At 36.1% G+C, this 23,951-nt stretch overlaps 1 protein-coding gene and 1 long non-coding RNA gene across 2 annotated transcripts in view; one reads left to right on the forward strand and one right to left on the reverse strand.

The window, feature by feature from the left end:
• SKAP1 (src kinase associated phosphoprotein 1) overlaps window positions 1-23,951 on the forward strand; it is a 306,266-nt gene that overhangs the window by 127,281 nt on the left and 155,034 nt on the right. The window lies entirely within an intron of this gene.
• Window positions 6,207-21,362, reverse strand: LOC132657420 (uncharacterized). The gene is made up of 2 exons (XR_009595575.1): window positions 20,776-21,362; window positions 6,207-8,060 (listed from the first exon to the last, which is right to left on the reverse strand). It is a non-coding gene; the product is annotated as an uncharacterized LOC132657420 (long non-coding RNA).

Here is a 23,951-nt window from a genome sequence, read left to right on the forward strand (position 1 = left end):
GCGTATTTGCATATCATTTCAGAATGTTCCCAGATACCACATTAAGAATCTCAACTGTAGAGTCATTTCACAGCACCGCCTCCCATCCCAAGGATATAACATTTGTCCTTTTTTCTGAACATTCTACTCCAGTATTTCTTCCCCAAATTACTCTATGTGCAACTTTTAAATTTACCCCTCAAGCCTAGATCTGACCTGCAAGTGAGCACAGTTTCTTTTAGTTATATTTTGCTATCCATCCATTTTGACAATGATGGGGTTCAAAATAATGCTATCTAGGGATTTAGAATAAAGCCAAATCCATTATTTCTGTCACAGCATCAGTACACTATTTCTCTATTTCCTGGAGTTCCTAATATGCCTATATTATTGTATATTGATAAAGGACCTGGTGATAGGTAAACAAAAATTAGAAGCAAAGTTTTTACAAATAAATGATGTGACTTTAACATGAATCCCAGCCATCTGACTAGATATAGTTTTTAATTAAGGAAACTGTGGTACTCTTTGGTACTTTTTTGGTTATACCTCAAGCTGTTGGGCAGAAGTAGATATGGAAATCAGGCATTTTTAAAAATATTCCAGAATTAAAGATTTTAAAATGTAAAAAATAAAAAACTAAAAATAAAAAAAATAAAAATATTCCTCAAGTTCTTTATAATTTTTGTACTCTTATAGAGAAGTAGATTTGAGCTATACCCTCAAGAAACTCTACTTAATTGTCCAGCATTTTGGGAACCTTCCAGCCTAATTTGTAATGTCTGTCCAATTCTAGTTACACTTGACATCATAAAAAGTTAATATTTTAAAGATTTGCCTCACTGCACACCTTGATAATTTTCTACTTAGAAAGTTTGCCTACATACTTTTTTTCCTTTCCTGCTTGCTTAGGCCTTTGGTTTCAGAGTATAATTAAAACTAATTGCTGAGGCTAAAACTCAGATGAGATGAAGGATTACTTTTTATTTAAGAGTTGTTTAACTTTTGGAAGAGAGGACACAAGAAGCTCCAGCAAAAAGAACAGGTGATTCAACCGCAGAGGTGTATTCTTTGCAGATCTTTTGCCCTCTTTCACCTGTAATGCCTATTAACAAACGTTTGGAGTGATATGACGCAAACATGACATAAAGGAAAATTGACTGTCATTTCATTTTGAGAAAACGTGATGCCTTGAATATAAACTATGACATGAAGAGATAAAACAGTTTCTTCTTTGTTTATTCTTAGTTGTTTTAACTTTTTGCAGTTCATCTTTATTTTTCAGTTGTTTTAAGACAAGATAATGAAAACTTTGTGGTTTCAGTTTACTCCTTTTAGAAATATAAGTTGAAGTAGAGAGAAATGCAAATTCATTTTAAAGTCAATTTGTGTAGTTTCTATTAACTCTAGTTTGCTTTTAAATCACATATTTAATATTTTAGTATATTCTATGATTTAAACTTTCTTATTAAAGTCTTTGTGTGGGATTTATTGTACTAAACTAAGTGGACACTTCCCCCCACATACACATACAGTTTCCTTAAAAAAAAAAGATAATCCCCCATAGTTTAAATTGATTATACTAACTCTGTTGATATTTCCTGTGTCCACTTTATAACCTAAAGTTTGTAAATTATTAGGAGAGAATCAGAGTCATTGATTCTCATTCTAAGATTGATGCTAAGAAGTGAGATAATTTCAGAATCTTATGGGAACTTTCTAGTTTCCATTCTTTTATCTCCTCAGAAGACTTTTTCATGAAAGACAGGAATTAGTGGCGACCTTCTAATGCAGAGTTAGTCTTTAGTTTTTTGTTTAAAAATGACACTTTGAACATGTAGTGCATAATGCATTAGAAGGTCTGTTGCCAAGCAGCTTGAAACCTACGGGGCATTATTGAATGTGAAGGAATAGTGGGTTCAGGGAAGGGACCAAAAGAAAACTTGAGAAAAATAGAGTAAGACTGAAAGTGTTTTATGATAATTAGAATAAAAATTGGTTATCAGAACTTCACGGGTCAGCTTCTGTTCACACATTTAGTTTTCACCTTGCAAAGAAAGGGATGTATCAGGTAATTAGGTCAAATCAATGATTATATATCTTTAACTCAAGTGGAAGGGACTGTAATTGTGATGAAATTGTCTGAAGGGGAACGCATGGGGAATCTTGTCAAAGGTCATGAGTTCAAAGGGGAAATTAAGTTCAAGGTTCGGTTCCTGTTCACACATCCCTATCAATAGTGCATAACAAGAAACCAAACAACTAATATTTCTCTACACAAGTTATTTTGTCATTTTGAAATAAGCAGAAGCATTCTCAATCATGTCCCTTCGGGGATATAGAATTAAAGCCATTACACCTCCTTAATAGGGCATTTTCTCCTGATGTGGACAGAAAGAATATCTCTAATATTATATTTCTTGCTTGTTGGTCTCTTCTGTTTTTTTGGTAATCATACACGAGACATCCAGCTGCATGGAATGCAAATAAACAGCCCATCTCCAAGAGATCATATGGCCACATGTTCCCTAATGCAAATTCCTGACTTGTTTGCAAGAAAACAATAAAATATTTTAAGATTGGAGGCAATGAGGAGACAGTTGAGAAAGTTGTTTGGGGCCCTCCTTCTGTCTCTGACTCTTCTCTCTTTTCCTGAATTCAGTTTCCCCTTAAACTTGACAACGTGGAACCAAAATTCACCCTTGTCTTGGTTATTCTTCTGAAACAAAGAGTCTATTCTCCCTTTTAATGAATGTAGAACTACCATTAAGGTTGACCGTAAGCTCTTGCATGGGATGAAAAAAGAAAAAGCTCTCAAATCTTTTCTTAACCCTGGTATTATTTTTAAAGGACTAACAATAAGAACATAGTTTCACATAGTGGTAAAGAAACCCTGGCTGAAGAGACATGGCCTTTAAAATCCAGTGCCCTTTAAACATTCTGGATTCCATGTATAATCCCAATACATTAAATTCTTTAAGATTGTTTTAGTGTTTTAATAAAGAGACATATATGCAAGAAAAAAAGTATATAATTGCTTAAGGCAAATAAAGTTCTTGCAGATACTTTTAAAATATTTTTTCCATCCAATCAGGTATTACATTTGAAGTTTATAAAGTGACACTATTACTGACTGGATACCAAGAAGCATAACTGGAATAAAGAACTAGCCAATCTGTTTTCTCTCCTTTGCACTGGAGCTATCTCAACCACACGTGCACCAGGGCTCCAAAAAACTGGGCTAATGACTGAAATGTTAAATGTGATTTATGTAAAAAATACAGAAATATTTCAAATATAAACACAAGTAACCAAACCCCAGATGCTTGTGTCCTCCTTAGATTTTCATAGTACATGACTCTTACCATAAAACAGGACAAGAAGGTATCTGATGAAAGCCTTACCTATATTTTTGCTAATGAATTTCCTTGTGTTTATCATGTTCCATGCTTGGATGGGCTTATTATCCTGGTGTCTTCTTGAACAGCTTTATCTTTTTTGTGTCCGAATGTATGTGATTTTGGTCTGTAAACTCTAAGATACTTGCCAAGTTTTAACAGAAAAATAATCTGACAGATCATGATTGATAAACTGTTTGGGGATAAATTGTTTTGGAATAAACAGGCCTGTGAATGGAGAACATTCTAGGAGATAGGTGCCTCACTTGACTGAATGGGTTTGGGAGGGAGGAATAAAGGGTTGGGGCAGTTCGTTGGTTTAACTCTAGCAACTGAAATTTCCACCCTAGTAAAATTTAGAAGTTCAAGGAACTACATTGCCGTGATACTAATGACCTTTGAGGGCATATAGAGTTCAGAGTTCATTTTCTAGTTACAACATCCTTTTCTGCTCCACCCCTTACCCTTCCCACTTCCAAAAATAAAATAAAAAAGCAATTATTTAAGACATTATGACATTCAGCCTGGCTAATTTTTGTACAAAAATAGAGTGTAAAATATAGCAGTTAAGTATTAATAATAATGGGTACAACTAGGGAGGGGTGCCTAATGTAGAGAGAGGGTGTCTCCTGAGCAGTTCAAAGTTCATTCTTTGTTCAAATATAATGAAAAGTCTTCAGTTATCAGGTATTTAAACCCAAATCAGCAGTTCCATATCCGTAACCTGAGCTGAGTGTTCCTCCATCTAATGGCCATGCCGCTGTCGTTTGCAGTGAGTTGGGTGACATTCGATTTGTACTCCGAGACGGGAACAGATGGGCTTTCATTGTGAGGCTCCGCCTGTATGCAAATGTGAACCGAGTTTCACCCGATCCCGGGGCCTGACCTGACCGTGCACATGCATTTACTCAACGTGGCTCAGCCTGGGGGGGCGGCAAAGGGGGAATAAAAAATGGCAATCGGATAGTACCAGCGGCAGGTCAAGTTTACCATCCGTCTTTCAGCGGGACTGAGATGGCAACACAGTTATTTAGTTTCAGTGTTGATGTGCGTTGCAATAAACTCCATCATTTCACCTGTTTATGAACCCAGCCTCGTATGAGATCTCTGTGAAATCAAACAAAGCTGGCAATCAACTCTCTTGTTTCCAGCAGAATGGGGGATTATGGACTTTTTTTTAGCATCTTTATTTTTTTCCCCAGCCTCACATACATAAATCAGTAAATTTTTTCTCCAGCCCTTTTTATTTCTTACATTGAATTTATTAATTTCTTATTTGGAGGGGAAAAATATATTTTACCCAAATGCTTTTTGTTTCAAATTAAGAAATATGATCATTAATGTCAGAATAAACAACCAGCATTTTAGATGTCGATTAACTGTTTTGCATATACACAGCAATGTACAGTACCTAATAAATCTTACAATTAAATGTGCAGCCCTTCATTAGAATGAAAATATGAACAGCTGTAATCATACACATTCTATTGACAGAGAAAAATTTAGTTTCATTTGTAATTTTTCACACTGGGAAAGAATGAGAGATGGATTGAAACACGACTGTTTCTGTAACTGTGGGCTTTTTCTTCACATGTACAGAAGAACAACAAACCAGTGTCTCTGACTTCAGGGTCTAACAGCAGTGATTTGCCTCAGTTTTCTTCTCTCATGAAAGTAAATTTCTCTTGGGAAACCTATAAGCCTTTGGCTAGAAAACCCATAGGACAGATACCCCCAAACTGTAACAAATAACAAATTGATGCATTTCTTCAGTACATCTGTTCCTTAGGGGGTTCTGTTAACTGATGTCTGAAACTGGCATAAAAGAAAGAGTTGCTAAGAATATGGGGAAAGTTGATGCATGCAGCAAAAACTGCTTCTGGCAACAAAAGACACTGCTTATGGTAGCACATGCATATTGCTCTGAATGGAAAAGGGGTCTTTCAAAGTTGTATTTGTGCAAATGTGGTCAAAGCCAAGGCAGGCTTCCCTCAAAAAAATGTGCCAAATTGTCTCTGGAAACAGATTCCTCTCTAGCCCCACTAATTCCAGTTCTCACTCGAGGGTGCAAGGCCAACACACCAGAACAGCATTTTCAAGCAGTTCTAAAGAGTTAGGCTTGAAATAATTCCAAATAGAAATAAATGACCACGACTAGGACTAGCATTTGTCTACTAGGCACCCAGTAGTAGCTGACAGAGATAATAAAGAATAAAGGGTTGCTTGACAGTATAGCAGGTATTAAAAAATGTCATACTCGTTCCCTTGGCTATTGAAAATTGATTTGCTTATCACACTTGGTCTCTAAATATGTATTTTCATCTATTTGGAATATATGTGGATGGCATACATGTGGACCTATATGTATATATACATATATATTTATGTATATACATACATACAGATACATACATATTTATTTACATCTGTCTATACAGATCCTTCCTTATACAAACAAGGATTTATGTGAATGCAGGATTTTATGTCCACATAAACTTTTGCTCATGGCTGAATTACTGTGGGTCACCTTAAGGATATCATTTGTACCCTTAGAAAATTTGTTTAAGAGTTGTCAAGGCAGTGCTTACAAGGGAATTCAAAATGTTTATTTACTTTAGAAGCAGGGGACTCATATGTTCTAAGTTTAACAAGAAGCTTAACAAAGTTACATTCTAGCATGAGTAGAATATTGAAGCTTTTTTAATATAGATAAAAAAGAAAATGAAAATTTGTACAATATGAATATTATAACCAGGTTATTAGAACCATCACTTATGGTTGTTTGCCTTAGTAAAATGATGCAATTGCTAAAGTTTATCTAAAACAAGCTTGAGAGTTAGAAACCAGTGTTTATTTTTTTATGTCATGTTGAAAGCAATATCATGAAATGGAAAGAAACAACTTATTTTTTTTAAGTTCTTGAGGAAGAAAAAAACAGACATCATAAGTTATCCATGATCAGAGAGCATTCAAGTATCTAGAAAATTATACTCTTCGTGTCTTTACAAAATCCATGAAAGTTCATTTTTCACAAATACTTGTGTCACAAGATAGTTGCAAACAAGGAGGTACTGGGCTCAAATAAATAATAATAATAACAGCAAACATTTATATGGCTCTTATTATGTACTAAGGACTCTCTTTAAATGCTTTCCATATATTAACTCATTTAATCCTGACAAAAATTCCTTGAGGAATAGCTCCCATTTTTATCTCCATTTTACAGATGAGGAAAATAAAACTTGTTCAAATAGCTTTTCCCCAGAAAAGAAAATGAAAAATTTGAGAAATTAGGACTCCGATTTTTTTTTAAAGACCTTCCATGGAATAGAACAAATTATTTGTCTCTCTGCTTATTTCATCTGTAGAAAATTATGATGTATTCTGTAAAAATCATATTTATGAAATATGGATCTTGCTTCCTAAGCAGCAAGAAGTAAATATGTACTATTTCTACACCTTTTAAAGCTCTGCAGTATTAGAGATCACTCTTCTTCATCTGTAACATGGTGTGGGACATCTAAGAAAGTGCTTCAAAGTCCCCATGAAAACTTCCTTGTGGGAAAGTTATTGGAACCAGAAAATCTAAATGCCTTTCCTACTCCAAATGCGGGTCCAGTTTGAGTGAGAATAAGTTATATACTATTCTTAAAAGTGGCCCCATCTAGTCTGTGAGTCTGTTCTTTGGCAACAAAATTAGATTCCTTGAGGGTGTTTTATTATTTTTCTTATTTTGCCCTAAGGTTAGTCAGTTGTACCCTTGAAAGGACGAGTGAAGAGAAATTAGGCAGGACACAATGGTCTTGTCTTTTCTTTCTGAATTGTATCTAAAGATACAGTTTTGCGTTTTATCATCTTGTTCCAGAGTCTGTGTTGTGATCCATTCAATTCATGATAAAAAATAATGGTATTTACGTGTCATAATTAGCCTTTGAATCCTAGCCGGCCTGCAGCACTCAGCAAAGATGTACATCCTTCTGGCTTGTGAGAAGGGGGAGGGGGAGCCACCTTGTGGCTGGAAGACGACCCAGCAGCCTCCAGGATCCTTGCTCTGTTCTGAGTAGAAAGCAAAGGCGATGAGGGTAGAAGCCAGAGATAAATCAGAAATATCAATCACGAAATATTTGTGGAAAGTGGTAAGGGATATAAATAGAATCTATAACTATAATAATACTGAAGCAGTAGTTGTAAATATACATTATCCTCTTTAATATGACATCGAGTAGATTGAGAACTGAGAAATTATTAAGACCTCCACAAAAAAAATTGGAAGAAAGAATGAAAACATTTAAGTTAAAATTATGTTCATTTTGTAATTCAATAAAGAAATCCCAGAGACATATTTTTAAATTTAATGTTGTTTTCTAAAGCACAGAAAAAGCCCCACAGACATCTGTTTGCATACATTGTGTGTCAGGCAACATCAGATTTGAATGGAATTTATCTAAATTTTATATGCATGGCTTGATGTAAATTGAAATAAATTGTACAGCATACTCTGCGTGGACATATTGGTTTTTCCATCGCTGCTTGAACTTTTAACCCCAGGGCCTGAGCCGGTCACACGTTGACCTGTCTGAACTCTGCTGGTAGATCCAAGTGTGGAAGGCTGACCTTGCCTCCATGGCAACCACAAAGTAGGGTCCATGACTTTTCTCTCCCTTTCTCTCTCTTTTCTCCACACTCCAAACAAAACAAAACAAAACAAATTAGTATATTCTCGCATAGCCAGTCAGTGTAATCTTGGAGTAGTTTTACCAAAATGCATTTTGCCCCTAACCTAAGCTCTAAGCAAAGCTTTTTCAGCTTGCTTGTCAGATGTTAATGAAAGTTTGAAATGAAAGCCTTTATAAACGTTAATGGAAAAGACCCCTTCCTGGGACACATTCAGTTTGCTTGTCTACTATTGTAATAAAATATACTTCACATACTCATATATTAAATAATGTTGCTATAGGTATGTTATACACACAGATGAAAATTATTCTTCTGTAGAATCTCAATATTAAAAAAATACTTAGATTAGTTTTTACTAATGCCCACTGCATCTACATCAGATATAACATTTTCCGGTGTCATAGAGCTAATATATCTGAAAGAAGTAAACATTAAGGATCTAGAGTTAATTTCTTTATTGTGAGTTGTAGTGTGTACTTTAATTAGGTACTTTTATGCTTCTGATTTGTTTTAATTTTGCTGATTTATCTTTAAATCTATGTGCTAACAAATAATCTTTTCACAATCTTGGTGGTAGTTTAAGGGTGTTATTTATTCATCACTAAATTCTGTTCATAGGATATACTTATGGATTTTCATTTATTAATGCAGGAAGTACTGGTTGAATACCTACTATGTAAATAACTTCAACTAAGTACTGTGGAGTAATATTAAAAAAAAATGTGGCATGGTCTTAAACAATTCCAGTTTTGCAAGATAGGATGTACTACTTAGAAAGAGAAAAACTAGAGAACAATTAGACAGCAATGACAAATGTATAATTGTTTGAAATTGTATACCACTGACAAGGAAGCATGGCATAATGGAGTGACCATTTGGAAGTGGATTTAATGAAGAAAGGCCTCTTATGAACAAAGCCTTGGAAAAGGTGGTTATCCAGGGCTGTAAACAAACATTCTACTAAGTTTCAGAGGTTTCACAGAAAAAGGAAAACCTGGAGTGGTGCTGGTTATATACAAGAATTGATAAGGAGGAAAAGTGACAAGAGAAAATGAACTGTGTTATACCGGAAATGCTCATGGACTAATATGCTATCCTTCAAATTCTGAGGTCCAGATCAGTGATTTGCTTCTGAAGTTTTTGCAGCAAATATTTTAAAAAGAACAGACGTACTAATTTTAAGCTGTAAGGGACTTCTATTGTCCTTTTTAGAAAGCATAAAGAAAAATCTTAATTTCTAGATGTCTGAGGTAGAAAACTAAAGCTCAGATGTTCCATAAGTTGCCTTTAGGTCACTTTAGGTAACAGGATTGATAGGTGACTGGGTCTGATGAAACTGAAGTTCTCATTTAAAGTGGCGTTGAGGTAGTTTTAAAAAAAAATCACAGAAAATTTTTTTCTTGGTCTGGCAATATAGAAAATTTGAAAGACAATATCATCAAAGGCAAGGGGAATCAGAAAATACTTCCAGTCTGCCTCTAGCAAATTCTGTGACCTTGGGGTCACTTTATCTCTGTGGTCCAGGGTTTCTTTATATGTAATAATAAAGATATCTAATATTTACTGAATTCTTACTTTATACCAATCATTAATGTCTAAGCACTTTCACTTAATTCTCACAACAACTCTATTAGGTAAATACCATTGTTGTTCCCAGTTTACAGCTCCGAAAACTGAGGCACACTCTTTTCTGGTATCACACCTGAGTAGTCTAGCTTTAGACCTTACGTGCGTCATCCACGGTACCAGGCATCTGTAAAGGGCCAGGTAGTTAGTATCTTAGGATTTTCATACAGTCTCTAGAGTGACGACTGTGTCAGTTGTAGTGCAAAAGCACCTATAATAATATGCAAATAAACAGTGTGGCTATATAAGAAAACTGTTTTATAGATACTGAAATTTGAATTCCTTATACCTTTCATATGTCATGAAATATTATTTTGATCTTCCCCCTACCATTTAGAAATGCTTTTAAAAAAATTCTAAGCTATCAGGCCCTACAAAAACAGGGTAGGTGGGATTTGGCCCTTGGATCCTACCTAGCGTGGCAACCTCTGGACTGCACTGTGCTGCCTCTCCATGTATAGAAAAGGAATTGAGCTGGATGATCTCTTAAATTACATTAAATTCCATAACTCTCTAACTTCAAAAGGAGGATGACCGTTTTGAATTCACCACTATGTAATTAAAGAATTGAAAGCTACCTTGGAAAATACGCTTATCTATCCCTTTTCTTTGAAAAAGACTGTATCTCAGAAGGGTAAAGAAATATCTTTGTCTAATTGCTATTTTGAGAAACAGATTTCACTATCTTCTTTAACAAGTCATTTTATGTTCATTGCTGTTGCTATCAGGACTGTAGTCCTAATGTCCAGCCTGAGTCCCTTATGATGCAGTAGAAGCCCACTTGCTCTACTTTTTAGAAATGACAGTGAACTTGTCTCTGTCTTCCACACCACTTCCTACAACTTCTGTATCATTTGCTGCAGCTGCAGGTAAGAACCTCCCATCCTTTCCCCAGGCATTTGTTTCTTTACTTATGTAGATTGTTTTCTATTCTCCTAGCTATAATTGTAGTGTTCAAAGGAATCCTTTCCAAAAACTGAACAGGGTAGAGACCTCTTTTCCTTATCTATATTTAAGAGTCTGTTTTTCCAAAAGACACATATATCAAAATTTTTACAAATGTCATTATTATCTAAAATAAGTGCTTTGTAGGGATCCATAGGGCTTTCCAGGTAGTGCTAATGGTAAAGAATCCACCTGCCAATGCAGGAGATACAGGTAGACACAGGTTCATACCCTGGGTTGAGAAGATCTCCTAGAGTAGGAAATGGCACCCCTCTCCAATATTCTTGCCTGGAAAATTCCACTGGCAGAGGAGCTTGGTGAGCTCCAGTCCATGAAGACAAAAAGAGCTGAACACTACTGAGTGACTGAGCACACGCAGGAATCCATACGCTTAACTCATAACTTCTTTAATTGTATGATACTTTGGTATTATGATAGATAAAGCAAATAATCTCTTCCTTTAAAGTCAAGTAATGTACCTGATTGTGAATTTAAAACTCTTTTATTTTTTTCTTTTAGCTTTAAAGCTCAGAACCATTCCAGAGTTTACTTCTGTTTCCTTAGTGTTGGTTAAGTAATGTGATAAAAGCAAAATATAAAATCTCATGTATAACGATGTTTCTACATCCTCAGTTACAACCTTAGCATTCAAACTCCTGAACAGTCTACTGAGCTGTATGCCATACAGCTCCCCAAACACTGACAATTTATTTTATATATAGCAAGAAAATATCTCCTTATTGTCTAATAATTCTGTACATGTCCTAGGTATGACAAGCTCAGAGAATTGTATTTCATTCTTAGAAATGGTCATTAGAGTCAAATTTTTGAAGGTTTTCCCCAAGCCTATGTCTTTTCTATTGTATACTTATTTTTATTTTTCAGAATTTTGGCTGCACTGTGTCTTTGGTGTGGCACGTAGGCTTTCTCTAGTTGTGGCTGTCAGGCTCCTCTTGTTGTAGAGCACAGGCTCTAGAGCACGTGGGTTCACTAGTTGCAACACATGGGCTTTCTAGTTGTGGCGCATGGCCTCCTCTATTGCGGTGCTCAGGCTTAGTTGCTCCGTGACATGTGGGGTCTTAGTTACCCGACCAGGGATTGAACCCAAGTACCCTGCGTTGGAAAAGGGATTCTTAACCACTGGACCACTAGGGAAATCCCAAGCCTCTCTCTTTTATAGACATTTTGTCACAAAGATTTTATCACATATAGAGATTTTCTAAATAGTTCTAGAGCCACAAAATTGGAGGCACATGAACGAAAGTAGTCTGCCTCATTTGTCTGAGTGTTCAGTAAGGTCTTGGTATACTCACTCAACAGCTTTTGTCATAGAGCTGTAGTGAAACCAGATGAATAAAGTGCTCTTTGAGAGTAAAATTCTCATCTATTTATATTTCTAATACTCCAGAGCATTATTTGACAGATTACACAGGCATTAATGTAAAGACTGTTTACAGGTTATTTGAAAGGGTTGAGATAAAATATAATGTTATCTACGAAAATATCTAGGGCAAGAGAGCCTTAAAAAGAGAAAACAGGTTTGTAATAAGGAGATCCCCTTCCCTACAAATAGTGTCACAGGACAGCGGCACTGGATGTCCCCCTATCTGGTAACTTTTTGGTGTAGCCAAAAGATGTATTTACAGATGCTAGTTGGAGTGAGTCTCATATTTCCTTGCCCCTACTACTGTTGTATAAAAATGTTTACTGCCTTTAAGGAACTTTGTTTTGAGAAGAATCTGTTCAGTGAGTAGACTCATCAATGTTTTTCTGTTAGTTTGCTCTCATTAATTTATTCTATTAACATTTAAATGATCCTTAAAACCTTAAATTTCAGATTTTAAATTTGGGCATTTCCATATTTTAAGATAAATGTTGACTTTTACCTTAAAATACAGAATTGTCCCAAATATAGTTCACCTTTTAAGAAAAGTATCCCTGTGATTTGAAATCTTCAAATCATTGCCATCATTGTCCTGGAATTCTATGTTTACAAATTTCTATCTTGCTCTGGATTCTGGCTCCCAGAAGGTCTAGCACGGTGCCTGTTGTAGGGTAAGTGCTCCCAGAATGTTTGTTTACCTGAACTGTTGAACCAAATAGTGACAAAGAAAATGGATTTTGACTGAGGCATTAGAACGTTGTGCAGGACCCATGGATTCTTTACATTCTTGGTGGGGAGGCCTATTCTAAAGGAATGCTTCAAGTAAACAACTGTAACAAGGCGATTCTGCTGGCTTTCTTAGGCATTTCATGTTGCATGCAATTAGCTGGGCAGCAACACAGGACAGGGAAGTGGCCAGTAACCTCAGTATATACATATGTCCAAGAAGCTGTGTGACTCTTGAGCTGTTTATCACTGTTCCTAAAGGTTTTCAGTGTATGAAGGAGTTCGTGAGAGATGGGAGAACTTCCTGTTAGTGAAATTCCATATAAGACACTCAAGGGAAATATAGAAGTAAAAAGTGTTCCCACATCCCATTGATTAACCTTAGATGTTTGGATTCGAATATTTGTTTTTGCACCCTCTGCACAAAAGAAGCCTATTTACTGAAGGTGTCAATCAATATATTAGTAGTGACTGGCTTATTTCTGATTATATTTTAGTATGTATTGTGTCTCAGCCATTGTAGAGCTTTCTGGGAAAATAGGGCTTATTGCATAATACCTTACAAGATCTTACAACATGGTTTATGTTTGGATCAACAGAAAGCCACTTGGTAAGTCTGGCAAGTCTCTGTGTTTCAAATTCTTCATTTTTGAGTTCTTGATCACTACCATCGATCATCATGATATACATTTCATGTATATGTTTGTTTTGTATATTTTAGCAACAAAATCAAAATAACACAATTTTTATTATACTTTCTGACATACGAGAATTTTAAAATAATTTTGTTGTTGACAATTGAGAATGAGATGTTTCCTAATTCTCTAAACCATTAGAGAAAGCTGCATGCCCTGATACTAGCTGTAGCATCTGAAACCATTCCTAGTTTCCTGACATGGTCAGAGAATATCAGGAATCATGGGGACAATGAGACTGGTTGAAGAAATGCACGTTCAATTTAAATACTCATGGAGTTTCTACCATATACAAGGCATAATGCTACATGTTGAGGGGCTATAAAGGTGAGTAACTGACAATCTCCCTCCATGTTTGTGTATTTTTAGGTATGGGGTGGGGCATTTTTAGGGAGGGACAAGAATGGTGGAAACAAAACTAAGAAGTTATTTGCTAATTCTTTGAGGAGCAGTTTCAGTAGATTAGTAAAAGTAGAAGGCTGATTTTAGGGATTCAGGAGCGAATGAGAACTGAGAAACCAGAGACTGTGGGTACAAACCACTTTTAAAAAGTTGGTTGCTAAAAATAAGGGAAGGGATAAGTGGTAGCAAGGAAGAGGTGAAGAGGAACTTTTTTTTGGTTCTTTGATTTTTGTTTTAGATGAGGGTAGATCTGAGCTAATTTTGCTGAAAAGAAGAAAGAACAGTTGAAAAAGAAAGGATAATAAATAGAATCAAGTTCTGGGAAAGGTGGAGGTAGGTTGTATAATACTATTCAAGAATCAGTCTTAAGCTAAAAGGTAAGGCACTTACTTCTTAGAGAAAGGAGTTAAAAGATAGAGGGGGGATAATGATGCAGAGATATTTTTACTTGGAAGTCGGGGAGGGCAAGGCCATCTGCTGAGAGTAAAGAGCATGGAGTAGGGATTGGCCCTGGGCTTATGGAAATGGAGAGTGGAAGTTTAGGGCAGCCACTAAAGCATGACAGAGTCAAGAAAAGAATTAATTAATATACAGTAAGAACTATCTCAATCTATTCAACAAGCATTAAACATTAAACATTAAATGGAGAATTCATGGAAGAATGAAATGGTAAAGAGCTCCTGATCCACTTCCAACCATCATAGCTCTCTCCGGTATAATGTGAGGCACAGCTTCCTGTCTCTAGAAAATCACATATGTTCTCATGCTGAGCTGTCCTGAATCTTTGCTTACCATTATCCCTGTTGACACCAGACCCAGTCCTGAAGAGGTATCACATTCACAGAAGCACAAACATTTCAGTCCTCACATATACATGCAGTATATTTTACAAGGCCACTGTCCCCTCTCAGAATCTCCACAGCTCCCTGGAGCCTCTTGCTCTCTTGCCCTTGAAATCTTTCACACCTACTGTCCAGCTGTGTTCCTCTTCATTCTTAGCAGTGCAGAGTGGAGAGTGCTTTTTGGCTATCTGTCCTCTACTATCTATCCAAGTGGCTTTTATACTTTCAAACTCTGTCTCATTCTTATTCTTCCCAACACTGCATCACAAAAGGCCAGCACACTTGTCTGAGAATGGCAGAACCCTCCATGGTTGAGAGCAGGCCTAGGAGGGAACCAAACCAGTGAACCTCTTGAGTATACAAGGGGATAATGGGCCAAGAACACTCATCGTTAAGAACTGTTATCTAGTTACACTGCAGCTTCATAATCTCAGCTTATTTTGAAGAGGATTTGAAAGCATGATCTGAAATACAAGTTATCTGTACTTTTCATTTTACCTCCTACATTTGAATCTCATGCCCTACACTCCAACCTCATTATTCATCATTCCCCAAAACCAGCCCTGTGTCTTCCACCTAGAATGCCTTTCTCATCTTCTCCAGCCACCTACAATGCACTGATCCTACAAGGCTTGGCTCATCTTCTCTACATGGCTTCCTAATTGCTCCAAGGTAGCCTCATCCTTGGAGAAGGCAATGGCAACCCACTCCAGTACTCTTGCCTGGAAAATCCCATGGGCGGAGGAGCCTGGTAGGCTGCAGTCCATGGGGTCGCTAAGAGTCCGACACGACTGAAGTGACTTAGCAGCAGCAGCAGCAGCAGCAGCAGCAGCAGCCTCATCCTCTCCCTGTCTTATGTTTTACTTGATCAATGCCTTTATTGTAGTTGTTGCCACCGTTTGCCTTGCATTATGTTACTTACCATGTGCTGGCTTTTCCAAAGGTTGTGAGCTCCCACAGGGCAGGAGTGGTGTCTTAATTATTCCTGTATCTTTCACAGGTTAATTGCTCCTGTATCTTTCACAGATTTCAGCACGTGGTAGCTATTCAATAATAATTTGTCAAATTGAACCCTAAAAAATATGACTATACATACATATGTGTGTTTGTCATAGCCCAAGACCCTCCAAAGAACCTCGAGATAATAGTAGTCTCCTGTTTCTACAGTGTTTCTTAATGTGCCACAGAGTGACTATCACCTTCTCTCCCCCTTGTCCATGATATCTGGAGGTTTTTCTCCTTAGACACCAGAAATACTGAGGGTGGAAAACACTATCCCAGATAGATCCAAGATAAATGTTCCCTTCCTTCAATAGTATGGCCTATGAGTACAAAGGCAAATGCTATATACCGACACTGCAAAGACAAATGAGAGTCAAGAACTTTAGAAAAGGGAAGAGAGGCAGTCAACATGTTCCTGCCATGTTACAGCTCAGGGAAGAGAAGATGGCAGAAAAGTCAAATCCACAGAAGAGTATATATCCTGCTGACTACTGAAATACATTTTTGCTGAGATGTCAACAATCTGTGATAGCCCATGTGAGGTGAAAATACTCATATTTATATGGTACTCTTCATACAGAGAATCCCAAGATATTTTATAATTTATAAATATGAACGCTCTTTATGCAATGTCCCTAATGTTCTCCATATAAGAAATCCAGTTCCTAATAGCCCAAATCTCCACCCACAACAACACTGAATATTTAAACATTTTTATCAGCACACAATATTTTGTCTTTGAAAAATCCTTTATATCAAAAAGTCTGCAATTTACACTATTTGTCTTCTAACATATGCAGCATCTCTCCTACCTACCTCCCTTCCCCCACTAACATGGAAAGTGAAGTCAATTAGATTGAAGACAAAGAGTAATTGCATTGGAAAATAGAAAAAAAAATCTCATCCCAGAGTGATTAAGCTCTTTACCTTATAGAGGGAGTTTAACTCTTTCAGGAAAACAGGATCCCATATAATAAATGAATACAGAGGTTTGCTAAATCAAAGTATAATGTCTTGAATCTAATCCCCCAGTCATCGGTGAGCTCTTTGCTCCAGGAGAATAGTGTACTCATTGTAACGTTTGTAAGAAATATAAAATAAAAACTAAGTCAATTAAGAGTTTTAAATTTTTATCTTTTAACTCTTCTCATTTTTACAGTGGGTATCTAAAAATCTGAAAAATATTCAGAACTCTTGGATTCTTGAAAGTGAGTTTAATCATCTACTTTCCTAGACTTATTTTGTGCTTTTGGTATCTTGCATTTGATAAACTCTTCCACATACTCAATGGGAAATGATCCAAGGAAGGCCAGAGTCACTTGTACTACAAAAACTGCTCTGCCAGCAGCTGCTGACTAGTTGCTTGTTGGTGTTCATTCTGAAACTTCTGCAGAAAGATGATAAAGTACCCTAATGTGATGGAATCTTTAATAGAGGAAGTCCCAGAACTGTAGATGACCAGCAGCTAGGGATGATATACAGCACTTTCATTTGCAGTGCTCGCTGTTTGAGGTGGGGAGGATTGTGTTAATTCCAGGGGAAACTTAAAAGGTAAATATTGAAGCAGCTGAGAGAATCTGTAGTAAAGAGATAGGTCAAATGTATAGGTGTAGGATGCAGTCAGCCTGTTGCTCAGAGTTGGAGTACAACAAACAGAAGAGATCTTTCGGGTGCCTTGAACTAAGAAATCTCCCTTTTTAGGCTCTTTCCTACCTCTATTATTCAGGCATTTCATACCTATCAGCGTGGTTTCACTTAAGTTGTTGTTCAGTTGCTAAATCATGTCCAACTCTTTGCAACTCCATGAAATGCTGCACACCAGGCTTCCCTGTCCTTTCTGACTCTGGCCCTGTTAACCTCAGTTAAACTGTCTTTTGTAATCATAATGTTCCGGAGCTCCAAGCTGATATATTCCTGTCTGTTCTCTTTACCAATCAATAACATAGGTACTACACACTGTTGTGTTACATCAAGAAAAAGTCTACCAACACAAGGCATTGGCTCCCTTTTGAGTGGAGTTTCTCACAGCAGCATAGATTTTTCTCTTTTTAGTAGTGCCCGAACTGAACCAGATGTTTTGGCATGATGATGAGACCCTACTTCCAATTGGTTGATGATCTAACAGGGTGGTAGATCTGACTTTAAGAGGTAAAGCAAGGGAACAAAAGCTGAATACTTGTCTTAGAAGTTTTGCTCTACCTGTCTCACCATGGGATCTTGTTTTGTCCCATTCCTAACTAGGGATTTAAAAGCTATAATTATTTATGAGGTCATTTATATTGTTGTTTGAGACCTTCTGGTGAAAGGCACTATATAAACTAATCCCAATGTTAATATATCTATATTTTTCCCATATCTTACAAACTCTGTTATACATAAGACAGATTCATTTATTTATGATATGTCCTTAGTTTGTTACTCTTAGCCAAATTTGTGTCATGATAAATACTTTAAAATAATTATACACATTAACCAGGGATTAGAGAGACTGATTTATAGACTTGGAGTGGGAAGAATAAAATAAAACCACCATCTATTTGGGTCATGCAATCAAATAAGTTTAGAAGTTCTAAGTGAAATGTTTTTAGTCAAGTCAACAACAAGGTGGGTCACATCAAAAGGAGCATCTGCAATGAAGTAACACAAGGAATTTTTTTTTAATCTGGAAATGAATGAGTTAGGAAAATTAATGGCTCTTCTAACTCCTTAGACAGAGAGTAGTCCTTTCAAGTTTGATGAAGGTCATTTTCAGGACAGTCTAAGAGAGAGGTTACAGTTCAGCTTCCACCAGCAGTACTTGAGAAAGGCAAAAATGACCAGAGTTTCTGAAGCATCTGAGTTTTTTTTTCCCCCCAAAATTAAAGCTAATTGCAAATGATTACCCATATTCTTAATATTTTATATTTTCTCCCCTTCCCCCAAATTAGGAATTTATCACTTTTTCCAAAGACTGGAATGGAGAAAATACCCACTAAGCAAGATACAGTGAATGTGTGCTAGTGTGTACTCCCAGCTGCTCATGTAAATCTTTCTTCACAGCAGGATTTGAATAAAAACTCACCACTTAATTGAATAGTTCAAATGCCACTGAGTAGGAAATTTTAGTGAGGCCAGGATATGTGTAAACTTAAAACAGATATGTATATTCTGGCAACATACACAGTATTTTGAAACAGCAAAAAATGTTAAAGGAATTTTTTGTGCTCTTAGGCCAGTTGTGGGTATTGTTTTAGGACTTTGAAAGTATTCCTTTTATACAGTTGCTGTTTTTTTTAAACAACAACAACAACAACAACCTTGCTTCATTTTCCTTTTTATTTTTGAGCTGTTTGCAACCCTCTTTTGAATAGTGAGAAACAATGCAATTAATTTTCTCCAGCGCAATCATGCATAGATTTAATAAGCATCCGAAGGTAGGATCCATCTGTAAAGTATGCGTTGCATGCTAAATTACTTCTCTTCTGTGGTTTTTTTTCTTTCCAAACCTTAATTAATTGAAGAAAAAAAATGTTTATTAAAGTGGGAACAGGCTGGGCTCTGGCTCTCCGCCTCTGGTTCAAAAGTTCATACAATTCCCTGAAGGCTCATCTGAATGTGTGTGTCTCCCTCTCACAATCTTTCTTTCTCCGTCTCTATAGTAGGGATGAATGCCTAGAAAAGGTGTATTATTTTGTTCCCAGGATCGATTTGAATAATCTTAACTTAGGTAAACTAACTTTTTGTGAGTATTGATTTGCATATATTACATGTTTATATAAACAGTACATATACATAGACACATCAATGTGTTATTTACCCATTTTTCTGTTGCTTAGAATTAAAAATTTATATACATTCAGTGGGATCTTTAAATGGGATGTAGATAGCAGGAAGTATAATTCTACAGGTGGATCTCACACAGGAAATTAAAGGAATTATGTATGAACACAAGCTAAGTCTTTGTGGATAAATTTAGACCCAGAAGAAAAAATATTAAATCTATCCCAAGTAAAAAATATTTACCCATAAACAGAGTAATGGAGAAAATATATAATAGGAAGTGACTCACTCCTGTGAACTACTTTGGAAATAAGATATTTCCTGACCTGCAGTAGGCTTTATATGACCTAGGTGAAAAGCAATAAACTTTTTGTAAAATAAAAATATTATCTTAAAGATAGACTCAGAATTTTTTCAGTTATCTCAGTTGTTACCTAAGAAGTCTATTTTTTCAAAATATTGTTTTTTTCTCTTTATTAAGTACTACAATTTTTAGATCCTTTGTTTTTTTCTAAATAAACATAAGTTGTAGTTTTCATCCAAATTACTTGTTTCTTTTTACTTTAAAGTAAGATTAGTTTTCTCTTTTAACACAAGTAAGGTTTGCACAATCACCTCCGTACCTCGGAGCTGATGGAATCAGAAAGCAGTGCTGAACTTGACTGTGATCTTGCCTGGCTAAAGTCTTCTTCCTTTAGCCCAGTCGCTTCTTTAAAAGCATAGTGTTCACATAGGAGCCTAGCAGAGGGGTTTCTACAGGTTGTTTCATTTTTTCTTTGGACTGCGTACAGGGCACCTAAAGGCTCTGGGCTATTAGTCATTTAAACTGTAAAAATAGGTGTTTAAATAGAGGAAAAAATAAGCAGCATGGAGAATGATGTTAGTTTGGGATAGATGCAGCTTTAGTCATATTGGCCCTTTTACCATGTACATGACTACCATCCTATACTCTTGCCATGTGAGTATCAGATGAGCCATGGGGACATTCCTAGAAGGAATTTTGAGGAATTAACATGAGGAATTGCCTTTCAAATGTTGTTACATGTACATATTTGGGCCATATCTGCACACTTGTGAGTCAAATTACTTGGAGGTGTTGCCAAAATATGATCACCAAATAACAGTTAAAACTGATGTCTTGGAAACTTGAAGACTCTCACCCACTATGTATGTACCTATTTATGTGAATACCACATCATAAGCTCCTCACACCCAGCCTTCTGTGACTCTTGGAAGAATCTCTCTACTGCTTTCCAAACAGATTTTAGTTTAGACTTCTGTGAAATCCCTGAACTGAAGAGCTGTGGGTTTCACAAATTACATGCATGTAAACAACATACCTTTGAAAGGAGGTTGTGTGGGCCCTTTCTCCTACATGCTTATGTCCCTGTTGTCGTAGACTGGCGTCCTTTGTGAGCTATTCAGTGACATTTCAGAACCATTTCGCTCTGCAGAAAACCCGCAGTTGTGTTTCTTTAGCTGACACTGTGGCACTTGCTCTCGAAATTGCTAGTTAGAAAAAAAAATTGTTGAGGCCGGTGGCTGTAATCAGCGTTGTTGCTGTCTGTTTCCTCAGACTAATAGCAGAGCGATCCGAGTCTGAGAGTTCAAACAGAGGTTATCTTTCCCAGGTAGCATCTCGTCCAACGAGAATTTGATTTTTTTCTATAGGACTTTACTCCATTAGATTAATGAAATTTCAATGAGAGCCTGGCGCCCCCTGAAGCTTTGTTAAGAAAACAAATGGTGATTCTGTAGGTGTGACAGCTTGCTTGGAGAGTTACGAGAAGGTGAATACATCCCCACAATCCAGGCAGCCTGGAACACATTGATCTCTATTTAAAGCACCAATCGGATTTTTGTTAATTATAAATGATTGATCTGCAGTTTTTTCCCCTCTCTCTTCTTATATGTGTGGCTCCCCCTCCTTTCCCCACTTCTAACTTCTTTGCATGCTGAGTACAGAGCTTTTTGTTTAAAGGGACGATCATAGAGAGCAAATTATAGGAATACCCAGCAGCGATGCTGTTGTGAATGTCATTGTCAGAGCACTCACTGTTCACCGATTGAGGTGAACTCTGAAGTAGATTTCAAACTGACTCTATATTCCTTCTTTACCTGACTCATTCCTAAAATAAAGAATCATTTTAACAAAATAAAGCATTAAAATAGTATCATAGACATCACTGTTATTATGTCTTAAAATCTGACTTGTGAGACTGTGAACCAAGTCCCCAATACTATCTCTGAACCACAGTGTATGCCTCGTGCGCACCAGGATATGAATTGTGACCAACCAACCCTGTGTGAGACAACAGGGTGAGTAAAGGGAATATCTCTGACCTTACATCTCAATTTATAGGCATTTAGGTGACTAATCCACCTTTTATCATCTTTGTGTAGTGGTTTTTTAATAATGTTTAGAAGCAATAGTGTACTCAAAAACTGACACGTATATTACTCCTGATAATTGCTCACCACACTTAGTTCTGAAGCGCACAGAGATATGTCCCCAAGCTTCTTTGTGGACCTCTATATAGTGAAAATATCTGAGCACTAAATATATTTGTGTATTGAATACAAAAATGCATAGTTACTTATTTGTTATTTATGACATGTATAATATATAATTTGCGCAGATCTCAGGAAACATATTTGTAAAAATTATAGTTTAAGGACAGGTACTAGTGGATTACATTGAAAGCTACATTAGTTTCATAGTTTTAACTAAAATATAGATTTTTATGAATTTTTTCTTAAGTGTGAGCCCTTAATTAAGTTTTAGGACATATATGTTCAAGTTATAATAATGATTTTTACCTCGGTATTCTTTTTTGTTAATTGTCTAAATAATCCATGAAATGTACAAGAGACTTCTCTAGACCAAGAATCTTAAAATAGTTTATAGTTTTCAGTGACACTCTTATGCAAAGTCCTTTAGATGTGAAGTATTGCCTCATTTCTTTGAATGTCTTGAAACTTGTTCACCTTCCTAATGAGTTGCTCTATCACTGATTATATGTGATAAACAGTAGCATAAGAGCAATTTCTATCTTTAAAACAACAGTATAAAATGGGCAACAGCCTCATGTATAACATAACCTCCTCCAACTCCAAATTCTGTGATTTTTAAAGAAGCTCACTATTGCTTTCTAAATAGATTCAAGTCTATAATATGCACCTAAATATGAAAGGTGTTCTGACAGAACTTCCCCATGAGGTAATTGTTTAATGATCCTATAAGTACTCTCCGGAAAACTAGATCTAAAGTGTAATTTTTACAATGTTTTTACCCAGTATTTTTAAAATATTTATTTTTTCTTTATTACTGTTTATTGTTTTATTGTAACATTTTTTAAATTAGCAAAAGTCATTAGGGCACATTTATAAATAATCATAACCATAACTTTTAAAATCAGATTTGAATTAGCCAGAAAAAGCAGTGTAACATTTTTACAAATATTAGCACATCAGTAAAGTTGTTGATGTCAGTGTCTAAATAAGTAACCAACAACAACATTAAGAAATGAGTGATCATGGTAAATGCACAAAGTTATTTTTATAACATGTTTCCAAAGGGCTGATTTTAGAAATGTTTTAATTTTACTCCTGTTGATTTCATTTTTGAATAGTCTAACTAATGATTTTCATTAGTGTATTTGTTATTTATGTGATCTGAGTAGTTCTACCAAGGTTAAATAATTTAAGGAAATAAACCCTTATCTGATATAAGATAGCTAATGAAGTATATTAGATACTTGCCCTATTGCTGTATGAATTGGGTCTCCAAAGCTAACAACCGCTTTCTGCGGGAACACAAATCTCTATATAAATATCCAAATGTAGCAAGATGTTGCAAATTTTTAAAGATATGCCATAAAAATAGATTAACACTAGTATGCAGTCCTGTTCAACTGAATTACAAAGGGATATCATGGGATTGCCAGTGACATTCACATAAATAAAAAATCAATTCTTAATGATGAGGCAGACTTGTTTTAGCACATTACCCAGGTTAAATGGGAGCATACAAAGACATCAACTCCTATAAGACTAGTGGAATCATTGTATATTAATATGATTTAGGGAGCTACACACCTCGATGGAATAATTGTTATTATATCTATAGAGCCAGATGGCACTTGATGTAAACAGCCATTGAGCACCTCAAACACAAGTATGGCAGGTGATCTTTAAGGTGTTCTTGCATCCTGCTCACTCATCTTATCGTTGGAATCTGCATTCCTGTTTGCAGAATGGTTTGATTGCCAGTATACAGATTTTTCAGAATGGTCCTCTTATTCAATAACAATACAGGGTATAGAATTTCCTTAGCAGAAGAATAGATGAGGCAGAGTAGATAAGGCAGCTACCTGGATTTGTGTGGTTAGTATATTTTTTACAAGAAAGAGAACAGAGGGAATCATATTTTTCCAGCAACAGTGGCAAAAAAAATGGTGTCTTCAGAAATTTTTTAAAATGAATTCACAAATTTTCAGTGAAGTAGGCTCTAGTA

The sequence above is a fragment of the Ovis aries genome, chromosome 11 (assembly GCF_016772045.2).
Source record: "Ovis aries strain OAR_USU_Benz2616 breed Rambouillet chromosome 11, ARS-UI_Ramb_v3.0, whole genome shotgun sequence".
Lineage (NCBI taxonomy): Eukaryota > Metazoa > Chordata > Mammalia > Artiodactyla > Bovidae > Ovis > Ovis aries.